The sequence below is a fragment of the Musca vetustissima genome, unplaced genomic scaffold, assembly GCF_032173495.1.
Source record: "Musca vetustissima isolate MV318-11 ecotype Yass unplaced genomic scaffold, APGP_CSIRO_Mvet_v1 utg4091, whole genome shotgun sequence".
Taxonomy (NCBI): domain Eukaryota; kingdom Metazoa; phylum Arthropoda; class Insecta; order Diptera; family Muscidae; genus Musca; species Musca vetustissima.
In genome coordinates, this window is record NW_026884591.1 from 459,525 (window position 1) to 479,558 (window position 20,034).

A 20,034-nucleotide genomic window follows, 5' to 3' on the forward strand; every position below is an offset into this window, starting at 1 on the left:
ATTTCGCACAGAATACTAAATTAGGTCCAGAATGATGTGTGCTTAGTTTCGTGAAAATCGGTTCAGATTTAAACAAGCTTCCATACATAGTTTCGTCCGATTTTAGATAAATGGTGCAGCAAAGGCTCTGAAAACCATTCGATGAATTAAGTCTAGAATGATGTGTGCTAAGTTTCGTGAAAATCGGTTCAGAATTAGATATAGCTCCTATACATAGTTTCGCCCGATTTAAGGTAAATGGTGTACCAAAGTCCCTATACTGAATTACTGAGTCCCTACTGAATTAGGTCTAGAACGATGTTTGCTAAGTTTCGTGAAAATCGGTTAAGATTTACACATAGCTTCAATACATAGTTTCGTCCGATTTTAGATAAATGGTGCAGCAAAGGCTCTGAAAACCATTCGATTTGCACGAATTTTGACATAGCGTATTGAATTAAGTCTAGAATGATGTGTACACCTCCTATATATATTTTCGTCCGATTTTCTGTAAATTGTGCACTAAAGATCCATAGCTAGGCCGATTGACAACAACGTACTGAAATTAATATAAATTAATCTTTGGCAAGTTTGTTTCAAATCGGTTCAGATATAGATATATTGTAGCTTCCATATATAATTTCGACTTATTTATGTTAATTGTACACCAAATAATCAATAGGTGTCTGATTGAGATTATATTTTAAACAGTGCAGCATACCGAATAGCTTGTGTGAAGTTTGCTTTAAATCGATTTGCACAAATCTATCCCAATGTGCGCAAGCGACTCTAAACTTGCCCAAATGAAAATTTAGCTTAGGTTCCAGAAAGACATACACATCACATATTTAAATTCGTTCAATTTCATGTCAAAATTCCTTCAAAAAGCGACGTCTTTTCGATATACCCAAAGTGGTGAAGGGTATCATATAGTCGGCCCAGTCCGACTTTACTACTTTCCTTACTGTTTTTTTTTTTTTTTTTTTTTTTTTGGAAATGACGGGTTATTATTTAGGGAATGAAATGGGCCAAAAACTTATTTTTGTTGGTTTTTCTGGTCGCTCCAGACGACGCAATTGTGGCCCAAACATCGAGAATTTTTACATGGAGAAGGGGATCGGGCCAATGAATACACATGCCTGTTTTGATAAAGATCGGCCAATATTTAGCGGGTCAAATGGACCCTGACTTTTGTGTGAAAAATGATAAAATTTGTATTCTTTGGCGTATATATTTACTGCTGAAGGATATAGACCCGAGAAATTGATAATATATCCAAGAGGAGTGGTTGGCCTTAAAATTGATACCAATTATATTGTCGTATGTGCTCGGATGTTGGTGCTACACTTAAATATTTACAGGTGCTTACGTATTCAGTTATTATTTAGTAAATAATTACCACACTGTAGGACGGAAATATAGCGCTGATCGCTTTGACATTTTCCATGAGGTTCCGAGTATGGTCAAGGAGAACGTCTATAATTTTCGGTTATGATCAGATAATAATTTTGAGATGAAGTGGACCAAAACCATAATTATTTTTTGTTTTTTTTTTTCTAGTCGATCAACACAACCCACGGTGAAGGGAATATGGACAAGTAATTAGAAGGACTGTACTGAATATTAGCAATGTTCGGAAAATATGTCAGTCTAAGGAAGAGGTGCTGTTGGCCTCTTATCGGGAAAGAGGGTGTAACTATCACGAAATATTGCCCAGGCTCAGAATAAAACTTAGCAGAAAGTTAGAGTTCCGTGGTAGTTGTGTAGGGTATCGTATTGTCGGCCCCGTCCGACTATACTGCTCCGCTCACTGGTTTAAAAAAAAAATTTTCAGGGATTCATAGAAGGCTTTGATTTTGTAAAGAATATTTTGTTAGGGATCCATAGAAGGTGTGGATTTTTTTAAAGTGTGGATTTCTTAAAGAATGTTTTTTCAGAGGTCCATTGAAGGCGTGGATTTCATAAAGAATGTGTTTTTTCAGAGATCCATAGAAGGCGTGGATTCAAGTACCGACAGAAGGCATGGATTTTTTAAGGAATATTTGTTCAGGGATCCATATAGGGCGTGGATTTTTTAAACAATATTTTTTCAGGGATCCATAGAAGGAGTGTATTCAAGTACCGACAGAAGGCAAGGATTTTTAAAGAATATTTTTTCAGGGATCCATAGAAGGGGCGAATTTTTTAAGAATATTTTTATAGAGAACTATAGAAGGCGAGGTCTTTTTAAAGAATTTTTTTTCAGGGATTCATAGATGTTGTTTAATACCAAACAACATGGTAGTAAATATCTTGAATATTGTTATGCATCCGCAATTTTAGAAATTTAAATTCATAAATTATATTTTTTTTATTTGAATTTAAAATGGTTTGTAAGTTGGTGTATGGTTTTCAATTCGAAATGTATGAATTCAGGTACTTTTTGTTGTTGTTGTGCACAGCATTGCCACTTCATTTGTTTTCCCAATATCAAAAATATGTTGTTGATTAATTTATGATTTTTATTATTTAATATTTTTAAACGGTGATTTTTCGATCAAATTAACATAAAGTCAATTGAAGTACGGCGTTTGAAATACATACACAGCAATATAAATCTATTAGGGGTTTCCGCTACAAATATATAGGGAATGTATCCTGATCGTCAAATGTTAAAACAAATTACAGAAATTACAAAACTGAAACTACAACTTATGGAGCTCGCATTCTGGTAAGGTGATTTAGGGTATATGATTTCCTCTCCAGGAAGTTATTAGGTTCCATAAACCGTTATTATATTACTGGGCTTAAATTATGGATCGAATCACATGGTGGGATCCGTCCAACTATATTGCTCCGCTTACTGACTCGTGAGAAACCGAAATTAAAAGGCGGAACTTTTTATATGAGATTTATCCAAGCAAAGACCTAAATTAATATTTTTGTCAAATCCAAATTTATCCACAAAGAACCGATATAGCCAAAGTAGAGACACTTGATTGTTGATTCTCATTTAATCAGACCCCCAAAATTTGTAAATATGTACGGTGATCTCTGCATTGATACATTTTATTCTCTATGAATTCGAATTGGAAAATTAAACTAATAAAATATTCTACCCTCACAGGATTAAGTTATATTTCCGCACTTATATCACTCAAAATTCCAAATGGGGTCCTCAGTATCTGACAAATGATTATCATTTCGAAGCATTTGGTTCAAATTTTCATTCGCTTCTGATAATATTTATTTTCCAATTCCAATAATTGGAATTCATTCTCCTAAACATTAAAAAAAATAAAATAAAAATCCAAAACAAGCAATTTGTTACGCAGGCGCCCGTCAATGCAACCTTTAACTAAAAACTTAAAAAAAAAAACAAAAATATTTTCAATTTTTTCCGTTGCTGTTGTTGGCATTTTTATTCACAATCGCCACAATTAAAAACATGTTGTAGTTGGTGTCACAATTTTTTCTGTAATTTATTACAAATTAAATAACATTTATTTTCAAATTAATTGCGGTGTCATTTTAATTAAACATTTTTTTTTGTTTACCGCAATGTTAATGATACGGGTGGGACGAGTGTGTGACAAAGGGGTGGGGTATCGAACACTTTTTGATTCAATTATTTGGTTGTAATTTTTGTAATTTTTTTAATAAAACTTGTTTCACAGCACGTTTCTGTATGTTTCACACTTTTTTGTATTTACAATTTTTATTTTGTATTGATTTTTTGTTTTTGTTTCAATTTTTCAAATTTTTAACACTTTTGGTCAATTTTGATGTTTTAGTTAGGCTTTGCTGTTTATGGTTGGCCTAAGTTTATCGTTACGCGTTTATTTTCATACTAAACTGTTATCAAGTGTCATTTTGGGTTTGACAGCTAATTTTTCGTACGCATCGAAAACCAATCAACAGCAGCAGCAACAACGGCAACAATAACAAAATAGTGCCATAAACATAAAGCCGACAGAGACTGAGAAAATGGAGATTCAACTTGCTAGACACTCAGACGGACAGCCACAATTGAAAAATGGTCAAATCAAAATAATGACAGACAACAATTATAAAAAAAACTCAATTAGGTGCGTACTTTTTTTCGAACAATGCTAGGCATCTTGTGGCAAAGGTTGGACAGGGCGTGTATAATAAAAGAAAAACTAATGGAATCCGCAAAAGGAGTGACATTATTTAAAAAAATATTATTTCTTACCGCCGTAGAAGGCGTGATTTTTATAAAAATATTACTTCCAGGAATCCATAGAAGGCGTGGATTTTTTAAAGAATATTTTTTCAAGCCTCCTTCCACAAGGCGTGGATTTTTAAAGAATATTTTTTCAAGCCTCCTTCCACAAGGCGTGGATTTTTTAAAGAATATTTTTTCAAGGTTCCTTCCACAAGGCGTGGATTTTTTAAAGAATATTTTTTCAAGGTTCCTTCCACAAGGCGTGGATTTTTTAAAGAATATTTTTTTCAAGCCTCCTTCCACAAGGCGTGGATTTTTTAAAGAATATTTTTTCAAGGTTCCTTCCACAAGGCGTGGATTTTTTAAAGAATATTTTTTCAAGCCTCCTTCCACAAGGCGTGGATTTTTTAAAGAATATTTTTTCAAGGTTCCTTCCACAAGGCGTGGATTTTTTAAAGAATATTTTTCAAGGTTCCTTCCACAAGGCGTGGATTTTTTAAAGAATATTTTTTAAGCCGTGGATTTTTTAAAGAATATTTTTTTCAAGCCTCCTTCCACAAAGCGTGGATTTTTTAAAAAATATTTTTTCAAGCCTCCTTCCACAAGGCGTGGATTTTTTAAAAAATATTTTTTCAAGCCTCCTTCCACAAGGCGTGGATTTTTTAAGGAATATTTTTATCAACATCCACAGATGGTGTAAACTTTTTTAAGAATATTTTCAGGGACCCCAACAAATAATTATACCCTACACAACTATGTTGTCAGGGTATTATAGCTTTGTGCAGCCCCAAGAGTTTGTAACGCCGCGAAGTATTGGTCCTAGACCCATCTTTAAGTATACCTTCGTCATATCTCGACTAGCTGAGTCGATATAGACATGTGTGTTCGTCCGACCGTGTGTTCATTATAATCTTCACGAAATTTTGCATGCAGGATGGGTTCTGGCCAATTAAGACTCCTATTTTTTTTTTTTGTAAAGACCGGTTAATACTTAGGGAATGAAATGGACCAAATACTTAATTTTTGTCGGTTTTTCTGGTCGCTCCAGAGGCTGCAATTATGGCCCAAACATCGATAATTTTTACATGGAGAAGGGGATCGGGCCAAAGAATAAGCGTGCTGTTTTGAAAAAAATCGGTCAATGTTTAGCGGGTCAAATGGACCCTGACTCTTGTGTGAAAAGTTGCAAAATTTGTATTCTATAGCGTACATATTTACCCCTGAAGGACATAGACCCGAGAAGTTGATAGTATATAGAAGAAGAGTTGTTGACCTTTAAATTGATATGTACTCGGATTTTCGCATTGTCGTATGTACTCGGATGTGGGAGTTACACTTAAATATTTACAGGTGCTTACGTATTCATATATTATTTTGTAACACTATACAACACTAGAGAGCGGAATATAGCGGCGATCGCTTTGAAATGTCCCGTGAAGGTTCCAGTTGTGGTCGAGGACAACACCTATAATTTTTGGTGATGATCAGATAATAATATTGTGATGACGTGACCAAAAACTTTATTGTTTGTTTTTTTTTCGAGTGGATTTATATGTCATAATTGGAAGCCGAACATTACAACACAACCCACGATGAAGGGAATCTGAACAAGTAATTAGAAGGGATGTACTGAATATTAGTAATATTTGTTGACCTCTAGCCGGTCAAGAGGGTGCAAATGCCGTGATGTATTGCCCAAGCTCAGAACAGAGAACCACAGAAAGTTAGATTTTCGTGGAAGTTGTGTAGGGTGTCATATGGTCGGCCCCGACCGACTATACTGAGCTACCTACACAATATTCAGTACAGCCCTTCTAATTACTTGTTCAGATTCCCTTCACCGTGAATTGTGTTTTAATGTTCTGCTTTCAATTGTGGCCTATAGATCGACTTACAAAAACACAAAAAAATAAGTTTTCGGTCCACTTCATCCCAATATTATTATCTGATTGTCACTGAAAATTATAGGCGTTGTCCTTGACCATACCTGGATCCTCAAGGAAAATTTCAAAGCGACGAGCTAAGGCGTGTTTTTTTAAAGAATATATTTTCAGGGACCTATATAAGGCGTGGATTTTTGAAAGAATATTTTTTCAGGACGTGGATTTTTTAAAGAATATTTTTCACGGCGTGTATTTTTTAAAAATTATTTTTTTATGGACCTATATAAGTCGCGGATTTTGTAACGATTATTTTTTCGGGCGTAGGTTTTTAAAGATTATTTTTTAGGGAGTGGATTTTTTAAATAATAGTTTATCAGGACGTGGATTTTTTAAAGAATATTATTTCAGGGAAATATAAAAGGCGTGAATTTTTTAAAGAGTATTTTTTCAAGTAGAACCAAGGCATGGATGTTCTGAAGTATATTTTATCAAGTAGAATCAAGTCATGGATTTTTTGAAGAATATTTTTTCAAGGCGTGGATTTCTTAAAGAATATTTTTTCAAGTCGAACCAAGGCGTGGATTTGTTTAAGAATAATTTTTTAAATCGAACCAAGTTGAGGACTTTTTTAAGAATATTTTTTCAGCGTGCACATAAAATAATAATTTTTAAAATATTTTAGTTGCCTCATAGCAGCCCTGTCAAAATTGTTTAAACAAAATTTAAACAGCCGAAACAAACACACACATATACATCGATACATTTGGCATTGTTTATCTTTTTCCCTTATGCTCTGTCATTAGCCTATCCAAGAGTTCAATAAACTTTATAGTTTACCCCATTTATGACCTTATATGAAGGCCTTCTGCAACGACAGATATTTTGATTTGGCCTATACGGTTGGACATCCAACCTTGATAGCGGCTGTTGATGATGATGGTCATTGTCAGCAAATGAATGATGCACAGTGTTGCGTCAATCGCGGTCAATGGAAGAGATATTCTTAGTGACGCTATTTTGACGTCACAGGCTATAAAGGAAAAGGCAAATGTTTGCAAAACTTGCTAGAAAGTAAACAATTTTATATAATTATGTAAATATATGTAGAGAAATATATTTACATATGCATTAACACAATGATAAAGAATTTTATTATTATTTAAAATAAATACAGATGTTGAGGGTTACTTTAGTTCACATTGCTGTTTTTTGGGGAAAGTGGGGGGATTTTTTTCTATAGAAAAAATTCCACAGACCTCCAGTGGGGATATTTTTTCTATAGACTCTCAGAAGGTCTGGGAAAAATTGTAATGAGGCATTCAGGGAGTGGCTGATATATTTCAATGATATATACTTATAAATATGCTTCATGTTTCGACATAGTTTCCATATAAAGGACCCGCCCTAATTTTCGTTATATTCAAGGCTCATTTCTTCCGAAGTTTTCAACTCTGGCATTCCATGTTATTATATGGTAAAACATATTTGATATTGCTTCAATATAATGTACCCTTACTATTTTTGTTTGTTTGAAAAAATTTTTTTTGCGAATTTTCAAATTTTTTTGCGAATAAAAACTTTTTTCCCAGAAAATGCAGAATATAGCTCAATTTTTTTAACTAGCCTCTATACGAAAGTTCCTTTTAATTTTTAATATGAAAATAATAATTATAATTGTCCCAGAACACTCTTCATAAAGCAACTCGAAAAAAAAAAAACAACAACAGCGAAACTTTTTGTCTTTGTGTTAAAGTAGGTTTGTGTGTGTATGTTTAGCGTGGTAAGGAAACAAGTGGCAATAATTGTCATTTATGTCAGTTATGGTTGTTGCACAAACACTTTAACTTGTTAATTTACACAACAATTCCCGATGCCACTGCTGCGCAGAAAAATAAAAAAAAACTAGGTGTGTTGGCTTCATACATATTTTCCCCTCACTTCCTCCTTTTGCACTCCCCTGCAAAACATTTCTCTCTCTCCCCGTTGACATTGATGTTGCGAAATTTACTATTATTGCTGCCAATTTGTTAAGATTGATGATGGTGTGTTTGTGTGTATTTGTATTTTGTACTCTTTTGTAGTCGTCATTTTGTAGTCCCCATAAAGTTTTTCCATAAATGAATGGTTTTTAGTGTGAACTGGAATATATGTGTGTGTGTGCATGAACACACCACTACATATAAATAATATGTTTTATAGAGGAATTCAGTGTGTGTGTGTGTTGCAAGCAATTGATGATGAACATTTTTTTCTCTGCAATGTAAATTCTAGAAACTGTTCTCATTAATACCCATCATGGTTTGAGAGTGGGGAGGCAGACACATGAGGTGTGAGTCTGTTATGTGTCATTGAGCATTGTATGTCAGTGTCCATGACAAGAACTGCTCCTGGTTCAAGTGAAAAATAAGGTAACGATAATGAATACATTTAATGAAAACAATATATGAGGAAGGGTTTTCATAGTAATGGAAATTGGAAAAAAATTATTGGAAATGTTTCTTGGCATTTTGGGGGGTTTTAATAGGTATGATTTTTTGGTAAATATCGGCATGCCTGATTTTTGAAATTTTAAGGACCCGTAGGAATTTATCAATTTATTTTGGCATTTTGGTTTTTAGTTAATTTTTAAATTTCAGAGCACTTTTATTATACTCTCGGGGCAAAAATGTGCCACATAGTATCATTGGTTTTAGGCCCCATGTTTTGTTGGACCAAATCCGTTTCAAACCATTCGGAAGGTCCTTCATTCGGTCAGTCCGTCTAGATTTCAATTAAACTTTGCCCACCGTAATATTTCTTCGAAACTTATGTCATGTTCGAAGATGTGGAATATCCGTTCACTTCGCCGGTACCAAATATTGAATCCACAGAAGGCAGAGATTTTTTTAAATATAATTTCAAGGCTCAGTACAAACAAATGAAATTTTTAGGAAAATATTTCCATGTTTTAATAGAGACGTGATTTTTTGTTAAATTGTAAACAAAGTACAGGTCGCATTTATGATCCGAATTGGATAAAATTTGGCACATCTCATTTGTTTGGCCCAAGGACGAACCCTATTGAAATTGGGAAAAATCGGTTCAGATTTAGATATAGCTCCCATATATATTTTCGTCCGATTTAAGGTAAATAGTGCAGCAAAGTCCCTATATATCTTTCGATTTGCACGAAATTTTGCACAGCGTACTGAAATAAGTCTATAATGATGTGTGCAAAGTTTCGTGAAAAGGGGTTCAGATTTAGATATAGCTCCCATATATAGCTTCAACCGATTTTAGGTAAATAGACCACTAAAGTCCCAGGAAATATTTTTATTTGCACGAATTTTGGCATAGCGTACTGAATTGCTATAATAATGTGTGCTAAGTTTCACGAAAATCGGTTCAGATTTAGATATAGCTCCCATATATGTCATCGTCCGATTTAAGGTAAATGGTGCACCAAAGTCCCTTGAAATCTTTTGATTTGCACGAAATTTGGCACAGCGTACTGAATTATGTCTAGAATGATGTGTGTAAAGTTTCGTGAAAAGGGGTTCCGATTTAGATATAGCTCCAATATATAGCTTCACCCGATTTTAGGTAAAGAGTCCACTAAAATCCTTATATATCTTTCGATTTGCACGAAATTTGGCATACCGTACTGAATTGCGTCTATAATAATGTGTGCTAAGTTTCATGAAAATCGGTTCAGATTTAGATATAGCTCCCATAAATATCTTCGTCCGATTTAAGGTAAATTGTGTACAAAAGTCCCTATATATCTTTCGATTTGCTCGAATTTTGCACAGCGCGAATCAAATGTTTTGGGGAAAGGTCCCGCGCTATTTTTGTTATTTTTATACCCTCGACCATAGTATGGAGGGTATATTAGTTTTGTTTTTCCGTTTGTAACGCATCGAAATAATCATTTCTTACCCTATAAAGTATATATATTCTTGATCAGCGTAAAATTCTATGACGATCTGAGCATGTCCGTCTGTCTTTTGTAATCACTCTAGCATCTAAACGAATTGAGATAGAACGCTAAAATTTTGCATAGAGTCGTCTTTTGTCTGCAGGCAGATCATGTTCGAAGATGGACTATATCGGTCCACGTTTAGGCATAGCTCCCATATAAGTGTACCCCTCAATTTTCGGTATTTTAGGGTTCTTGAGCGCGGTTTTCAACCGAATTAGCTGAAATTTGGTACACTGGGTTCTTATTGGGTACCACATTTCCGCACTAAAAATTTTAAGTAGAGATCCACTTTTTCTGGTAGCCCCCATATAAGGGTACCTCCCAATTTCCAGTTTTTGGGGGGTTTTGACCAGATTTTTTCACCGAATTGGCTGTAATTTAGTAATTTGAGTTCTTATTGCGTAGCAAATCTCCCCACCAAAAATTATAAATATAAACATGGGGTCTAGGACCAATATTTAGAACCATAATCGGTTTGTAGAAATGTCGGTATAGGTACACTTTTTGGTGTGTTCCCTACATTTTTACTTCAAGTGCCTGGCAGTATATCTATGGTGGAGGGTATCCAAAGTTCGGCCCGGCCGAACTTAACGCTATTTTACTTGTTAAATTTAAGCACGATTTTTTTTCTCATCGTAGTGGCTACAATTTGGCATGTCGGATGTCTAGTGAATAAAAAATGTCTTCCCTGAAATTATTCAATATAGGTTAATGTTTTCAAATATATTGGAGTTCCTACCCCAGGTTTTAAGTGTCAGTAATTTGAAAAATTATTTTCCAGAGTATGAACAACCTAATATCACCATACCATAATAATAATAATACCATACTCCCCATATAAAAGATCCGATCGAATTAAGCAAATTTTCAGTGCATATCACGTAGTGGAGGGTATGCAAAGATTGGCCCAGACGAACTTAAGGCACCTTTACTTGTTTATTCCCCAAATAAATATATCCGATCATTAAACACCATCCTGTTGAGATTTCCCCCTAAAAGTTTTTGGTTGAAATTTTGTTATTTTATTCAATTTCTCAAAATTAATGATCACCCGGTGACAGTGAACTATTAATTTTTGTTACACATTTTTGGCATTTGTTTCCCATTTAATGGTATTTGGTGGAAATCAAATAACAGAATATATTTTTTAATTTGTTCCAATTATGTGTGTGTGGAGATCTCTATCAGTGCTGTATTGACAAATGATGGGGAAATGCAATTGGAAAGGTTACAAGAATCAATTATAACAAATGTATCACAAAGGATGAATTGTTTTCAAACAAGTCAATTTCTGTTGAATAATGAATAGAAGTGACAAAGATGAGTTGTTTGGCCAATTTCCATACACACACCCACACACACACGATATAATTGAGCTTTTCTGGAAAACAAAATATTTTTGAGGGATTTTTTGATGAGACTAAAAATGTATTTCACAAACTACAAATGGCTACTAATTTAACTAGTTTGGCTATGTTTATGTAGATCATATCCTACAAAACTAGTTACACTTTTAGGCAAATTTGAGAGAAGATAGATAGTAAGAACTCCTGATTGGGTGTTGGTCAATAGTATTAACTTTCCGAGAGATTTGCAATATCATAAGTAACCCCTTTCATAACAACTGTGAAAATTGCTGTTAAAACATCCAATCATTGACTTATTCAATTCTTACCAAATTTAACAATTTACTATTTTTTTATTAGTCACACACACACGCATCTAATAACTCACACACCTACATACAGGCTATATTCCCTCTCACCCAATCAACCATTGTTGTTGGCTAATTAAAATGCAGCTCTCCGTTTTAAATTGTCACAACAAAAATAAAAAAAATAAATATTTGCCCATTACTCATAATTGTTGGAATAGTCAAAATTAATTATTCACAATAATATTTATTCGAATCGAGGAGAAAAACAGTTCGTGCGTGCTGAACGAAGTCACACACACAGTCTGACACAAAAGCTAGGCACATTGGCATTGACTTCGTATTGTCCATCATTGTGGGTGATGGTGTTGTTGTTGATGATGGTAAGCCATAACTAACAGAGGGCAAACACTCAAAGAAAAATGTCTGATGATTTTGAAATGCTACTCTTTGTAATATTAAATTGTGTTGTTGTTTTTAATTTGCTGTTGGTGTAATCCCGTCTGATGTTCAAGAATTAATGAGAACATAATTTGCAGTTGTCAAGAGAGTAATTTTGTGCTTGCTTTTTATTATTGCCAATAACTGTTATCCTTTGATGTAGTTTTTATTTATGTATGATATAAAAGAGTAATAACTCAATGCATTAGTGTCAGCTACGTACACATGTACACGATTTGTATGTACATTTAATTAAGAATATAATTCAACAATCTTCAAAGTAGTATTAATAAATTTGTCTGGACAAAAAAAGGTATAAACGATGTCTCATCCGACGTTATAAACCACTTAAAAAAAGCATTTCTTTAGAAATTCATTTAAAAATTTCTAATAAAGGAGGCGATTTTTAATAAGTATTTTTTTAAAAGAGGCGCTGATTTTTTTAAAATTAATTTTCATGGACTAATTGATTTTTATACCCTACACAACTATGTTGTCAGGGTGTTATAGCTTTGTGCAGCCCCAAGAGTTTGTAACGCCGCTATATATTGATCCTAGACCCACCTTTAAGTATACCGATCGTCATATCTCGACTAGCTGAGTCGATCTAGACATGCGTGTCCGTCCGTCTGTCCATTATAATTTGTAAACACGACCAATCTTCACCAAATTTTGCATGGAGGATAGGTTGGTCCCAATGAAGGCCGCTATTGTTTTTGGTAAAGATCGGTTAATATTTAGGGGGTGAAATGGACCAAATACTTAATTTTTGTCGGTTTTTCTGGTCGCACCAGAAGCCGCAGTTATGGTCCGAACATCGTGAAATTTTACATGGAGAAGAGGATCGTGCCGAATAATAAGCATGCCTGTTTTGATAAAAATAGGTCAATATTTAGCGGGTCAAAAACTTTTGTGTGAAAAATTACAAAATTTTTATTCTGGGGCGTATATACTTGCTCCTGAAGGAAATATACCCGAGAAGTTGATAGTATATCCAAGAGGAGTTGTTGACCTTCAAATTTATACCAATTATATGGCTGTATGTACTCTGATGTTGGAGTTATGCGTAGTTAGGTAAATGTGCATAGTATTACTATTACTCCATTAGAGGACGGAAATGTCGCGCTGATAGCTTTAAAATTGTACATGAACTTCCAATTATGGTCAAGGACGACGCCTATAGTTTTCGGTGAAGTTGAGATTTCATTCAGGGGGTCCAATGAACCGAAAACTTTAATTTTGTTATATTTTCTAGTCGCTCTAGAGGCATCACATATTTTACATGGTGAAGGGGATCTGACCAAATACTTAGAGCGGCTGTTTATATGATGATCGGTCAATATTCCGAGGGTCAAATCAACCAAAACCTAACGTGACAATTTTTTTATTTTACGGCGTAAAAATTCACTTGAAGAAAAAAATGGAAAATATGCCAGGGTTAGAAAGTGAAGTTGTTGATGGATATTGCCCAGGCTCAGAATATATAACCGCAGAAAGTTTAATTTTCGTGGTAGTTGTGTAGTTGTGATCGGCCCCGTCCGACTATACTGCTCCGCTCACTGGTTAAAAATGTGTTTTTAATGGTTATTGAGAAGTAGTTGGTTTTTTTAAAAAGATTTTTTTATTAGATCTTGGTTATCTAATAGAAACGTTAATATCTTAAAATCTTTTTTATGGTCTTACAGAGGCATGGATTATTTTAAATCCACAGAAGGAGATGAGTTGTTAAAAAAATAATATTTTTATACCCTTCCTCACACTGTGGTACAGGGTATTATGTCTTTGTGCATAAGTTTGTAACAGGTAAAAAGAATCGAGATAGACACATGGTTCCTTTTGAGAATATGCGTAGAATCACTCTCCGTCCGTCTTTTGATGATAAATTGTAAACAAAGTACAGGTCGAATTTATGATCCGAATTGGATGAAATTTGGCATAGGTCACTTATTTGGCCTAAGGACAAACCCTATTGAAATTGGAGAAAATCGGTTCAGATTTAGATATAGCTCCCATATATATTTTCGTCCGATTTAATGTAAATGGTGCAACAAAGTCCCTATATATCTTTCGATCTACACGAAATTTGGTATAGCCTACTGAATTAAGTCTAGAATGATGTGTGCTAAGTTTCGTGAAAATCGGTTCCGATTTAGATATAGCTCCCATATATATTTTGGTCCGATTTTAGGTAAATGGTGCACCAAAGTCCCTGAAAATCATTCGATTTGCACGAATTTCGGCATAGCGTACTGAATTAAGTATAGATTGACGTGTGTTAAGTTTCATGAAAATAGCTTCAGATTTAGATATAGCTCCCATATATAGTTTCGCCCGATTTTAGGTAAATGGTGCACCAAAGTCCCTAAAAATCATTCGATTTGCACGAATTTCGGCATAGCATACTGAATTAAGTCATGAATAATGTGTGTAACGTTTCGTGAAAATAGTTTCAGATTTAGATATAGCTCCCATATATAGTTTCGCCCGATTTAAGGTCATTGGTGCACCAAAGTCCCTGTATATTTATCGATTTGGACGAATTTTGGTATAGTGTACTGAATTAAGTCTAGAATGATGTGTGCTAAATTTCGTGAAAATTGGTTCAGAGTTACATGCACCTCCTTTATATATTTTCGTCCGATTTTATGCAAATGGTGCACTAAAGATCCATAGCTAGGCCAATTGACGTAACGTACTGAAGTTAATATAAATTAATCTCTGTCAAGTTTCCTTGAAATCGGTTCAGATATAGATATAGCATAGCTTCCATATATAATTTCGACCTATTCATGTTAACTATACATCAAGTAATCAATGAATGTCTGATTGAGATTACATTTTAAACCGTGCGGTATGCTGCGTGTGTCAAATTTGCTTTAAATCAACATACAAAATTTAGCATAGGTTGCAAAGTGACATGTTTAGGGATTGATGTTAGTCGGTTTAGATATAGATAAAGATCCCATATTTAAGTTCGTACAATTTCATGTCAATGTTCCTTCAAAAAGCCGACGTCTGGTAGGATACATATGTAGAATATACTCAAAGTAGTGAAGGGTATCATATAGTCGGCCCAGTCCGACTTTACTACTTTCCTTACCGGCTTTTCATTGGAAATTTAGAAGCATTCTTATTTTCAATTTCTATCTGAAAATGTCTAAAGAAAAATACCTTATTTTGTAGCGAAAGGCTTAAAATGTCCATGCAAAATAATTGGACTGTAAATTTTACAGATTACATGAATGATGTACACTTGTTGTTATTGTTACTCTTTATTCTTTTCAATTCGAAGATAACAAGAATTTCGAAATTTTGTTGACAATAAATGAAAACAATGTATGTATGTCATGTAGGTTGACAATGTTGTAATAACGGAATAGAATTACAACAGCTGCCTCAATTCTGCTTAAGACGTTGCTGATTTTAGCCAAATGCTATTTGGGTCCATTGTTAGTGGCATGTGAATGGAAACAAGAAAAGAAAATGTCAACAAAATGCGATGTTGTAAGTACAATGTAATGTAAGTAATATTATGGGGTGACATTATGTAATTTTTGTAAGTAAAATTGATGGGGGGATTTTTCATGGAGGGGAAATTACTTTCTCAATTATAGGCAATATTGTATATAATTACAAGGGATATTATCTATAATAAAGGAGAAGCCGGATACCCTACACAAATTTTCAAATATACCAAAGGTGTCCCTAACATTTTTAGACTTCTTAATTATTTACATATTTTTTAGGGCACCATAAGGTGGATCAACAAGAAAGTTCAACAAGGTCGAAAGTGCTATAGGACCTCATTAAACTTTATTTTTTTTTCATTTAATTATTTTTTATTGCTCGAAGTCCTTAATCGTATTTGTATCAAATCGCCTTGTACCCAAAATCAACATTTCAAACTTAGTGTTTTTTTCTCAATGGACTAACCAAACCGCATTGCCAAAAAAGCTAACCAACCCCTCTTAAATTTATTTAAAGTGGCACCACTTTTACTACTACTTCCAAAGTGGCAAGTGGCTCCTTGAGGCCTCTCCGACATCAATTGATTCATTCGAATAAATTGGCTGCTAACAAAGTAAATATTGCAGCATTCATTCATTGAGACTTGAATGTTCCTAGAACTTTTTTTCGGATAAAAAATTACACTTTACAAATACAGTTAAATATTTCGAGGAAATACTAATGCCTAGATAAATATACGCTCACACACACACATGCGTTTAAGGCCAAACAGCAAACAAAATTATATGTGTAATATATATCGATAAAAAAACAACGTGATTGGTGTGTGTAAAAAAATAAACTACGGGACACACATTCTCCAACCTCTGCCTCCACTCCATGTTATATATTTCAAATGTTTTACATGATGTTATTGCAACAAAATATATTTCCCTGTTCGACTACTTCTTAACCCAGTTTTGTTCGGTGAGGTGCCAAGAATCACTTGACCACAAAAAACACTCACTCACACACACACACTCACCCATACAAAACCTCAAAACCCAGTCAATGTTGTTTGGCAAGCATTCAGAAAAATTGTGCAAAATTTATGTGTCAACTTGACATGATGTTGATAAATGTTCTGAAATTTGGAATACACCTGCAAAATCAAATCAATTCGAAATAATTGATATTCCAAAGGAGTTGTAGAAGTTATATTGGCGAAAATGAATTAACACACATAAAAAAATATTCTTTAAAAAATCCACGCCTTAGGTCCCTGAAAAAATATTCTTTAAAAAATCCACGCCTTACATAGGTCCATGAAAAAATATTATTTAAAAAATCCACGCCTTATATAGGTCCCTGAAAATATATTCTTTAAAAAATCCACGCCTTATATAGGTCCCTGAAAAAATATTCTTTAAAAAATCCACGCCTTATATAGGTCCCTGAAAAAATATTCTTTAAAAAATCCACGCCTTACATAGGTCCCTGAAAAAATATTCTTTAAAAAATCCACGCCTTACATAGGTCCCTGAAAAAATATTCTTTAAAAAATCCACGCCTTACATAGGTCCCTGAAAAAATATTCTTTAAAAAATCCACGCCTTACATAGGTCCCTGAAAAAATATTCTTTAAAAAATCCACGCCTTACATAGGTCCCTGAAAAAATATTCTTTAAAAAATCCACGCCTTACATATTTCCCTGAAAAAATATTCTTTAAAAAATCCACGCCTTACATAGGTCCCTGAAAAAATATTCTTTAAAAAATCCACGCCTTTATATAGGTCCCTGAAAAATATTCTTTAAAAATCCACGCCTTATATAGGTCCCTGAAATAATATTCTTTAAAAAATCCACTCTTTATATTAAAAATATTCTTTAAAAATCCACGCTACAGTTAGGTCCCTGAAAAAATATTCATTAAACCAGTAAGGAAAGTAGTAAAGTCGGACGGGCCGACTATATGATACCATTTTCCCCTTTGGCCATATTCAAGAGATGCATCCTAACAGACCGCGCATTTTTTAGGGACCATTGATTTGAAAGTGGACTACTTTAAATATATGATCTGTCTATGTGTGAACCGACTTAACCGATCGATTTGTAATTATACCCTTCACCACACTGTGGTACAGGGTATTATGTCTTTGTGCATATGTTTGTAACAGGCAAAAATAATCGAGATAGACCCATGGTTCCTTTTGAGAATATACATAGAATCACTTTCTAAGTCGATTTATGCATGTCCGTCCGTCTATCCGTCTGTCTTTCCATGTTAAATTGTAAACAAAGTACAGGTCGCATTTATCATCCGAATTGGATGAAATTTGGCATAGGTCACTTATTCGACCCAAGGGCGAACCCTATTGAAATTGGGAAAAATCGGTTCAGATTTAGATATAGCTCCCATATATATATTTAACCGATTTAATGTAAACGGTCCCTATATATCTTTCGATTTGCACGAAATTTGGTGCAGCCTAATCATTTAAGTCTAGAATGATGTCTGCCAAGTTTCGTAAAAATCGGTCTAGATTTAGACATAGCTCCCATATATAGTTTCGTCCGATTTCATGTAAATGGTGGCCCAAAGTCCCTATATATCTTTCGATTTGCACGAAATTTGGCATAACGTACTGAATTGAGCCTAGAATGATGTCTGCCAAGTTTCGTCAAAATCGGTCCAGATTTAGATATAGCTCCCATATATAGTTTCGTCCGATTTCATGTAAATGGTGCACCAAAGTCCCTATATATCTTTCGATTTGCACGAAATTTGGTACAGCCTGATCATTTAGGTCTAGAATGATGTCTGCCAAGTTTCGTGAAAAGATTTAGATAGATATAGCCCCTTTTATTATAGATTGATTTTAAGTAATTGACGCACCATATATATTTTCCCCCAATTTCAAGTAAATTTGGCATCAAACTCCTCATGTTAGACAGATTGACATCAAAGTTTGCACATCGTACAAAATTGGGCATAAAATTATATAGTTGCGTTTTCTAGAAGTACAGACATAGCCCTACGGATGACCTATTTATATTTGTTTGAAGTCGATATACATACTTTATGGATAGATCTAGGTAGATTCACATTTAGATAAATATCACATATTTTATTTCATCCAATTTCATGCTAATAGTCCTGTGTAATATACCCATAGTGGTGAAGGGTATCATATAGTCGGCCCCGTCCGACTTTACTACTTTCCTTACTGGTTTATATTAAGTTTGTTTTTTCGTTTATAATTCATAGAAATAATAATTTCCAACCCTATAACATACATATTTTTGATCAGCGTATGTCCGTCTTTCTGTTGTCTAGCCTCTAAACGGTCCACGTATAGGCATATAAGTGTACCCCCAATTTTGGACTAAGTTTGGTGCACCATTTGCTAAAAATCGGACGAAAATATATATGGGAGCTATATCTAAATCTGAACCGATTTTCAATAGGGGTTGTCCCTGGCCCAAATAAATAAGCTGTGCCAAATTTCATCCAAATCGGATAATAAATGCGACCTGCACTTTGTTTACAATTTAACATGGACAGACGGACGAACGGACGGACAGACGGACATGCATAAATCGACTCAGAAAGTGATTCTATGCATATTCTCAAAAGGAATCATGGGTCTGCACAAATACATAACACCCTGTACCACAGTGTGGTAAAGGGTATAAAAATGACTCTTCATTTAGCCCCAGAAAAAATATTCTTTAACAAATCAACGCCTTATATAGGCCCTAAAAATTTAATATGGCATTGAAAAAAATATTTAAAAAAAATCCTTTTTCTACAATATGTTGAGAACATATTTGTTTGAAAATCCAATTCCATGTCCAATTTGATAACCCTTTAATGTCATACGAGTTTCATATAAGGTCTAATACAGCCATTACGAATATAAATATGCGACTATATATGGCCATCCTACTCTTGACATTGAAGGGCATATTTGGCAGCGCTTGACTCCGGTGTACGAGTGTGTGATCATAAATATGTCAACATTCAATGACCATCACATATGGACAGCCATTTGGTTATGTGTTCAACGACATTCCCTCAGCTTTCAAATGGATGAGAGCAATGAACAATGCTGTGCAAAAATTTGTCCCTATATATATTGGCCAACTAATCTGTACACATACACGCATACCAAACACACACACACACACACACATTTATTGACTAAACAACAAATTTTGTTTATTGGTTCAATTATGTAGAGCAACCGACACCACCACCTCCACTACAATTACAATAATGGCCAGATCAGTAGACCAGACTGCCACCAATTGGCAGTTGTAATTCAAAGTAGCTTTGGGTCATTAAAATAACGAGACACCCAACCAACCAACCAACCAAACACGAACTGGCGATCCGACTAACCAACCAACCATCATTGGCGGTGATTTATGTTATTTCCTTTATTTGTTTGACTTAATGGCATAATTTGTGGGACATTTTGTCTTTACGTTACGTT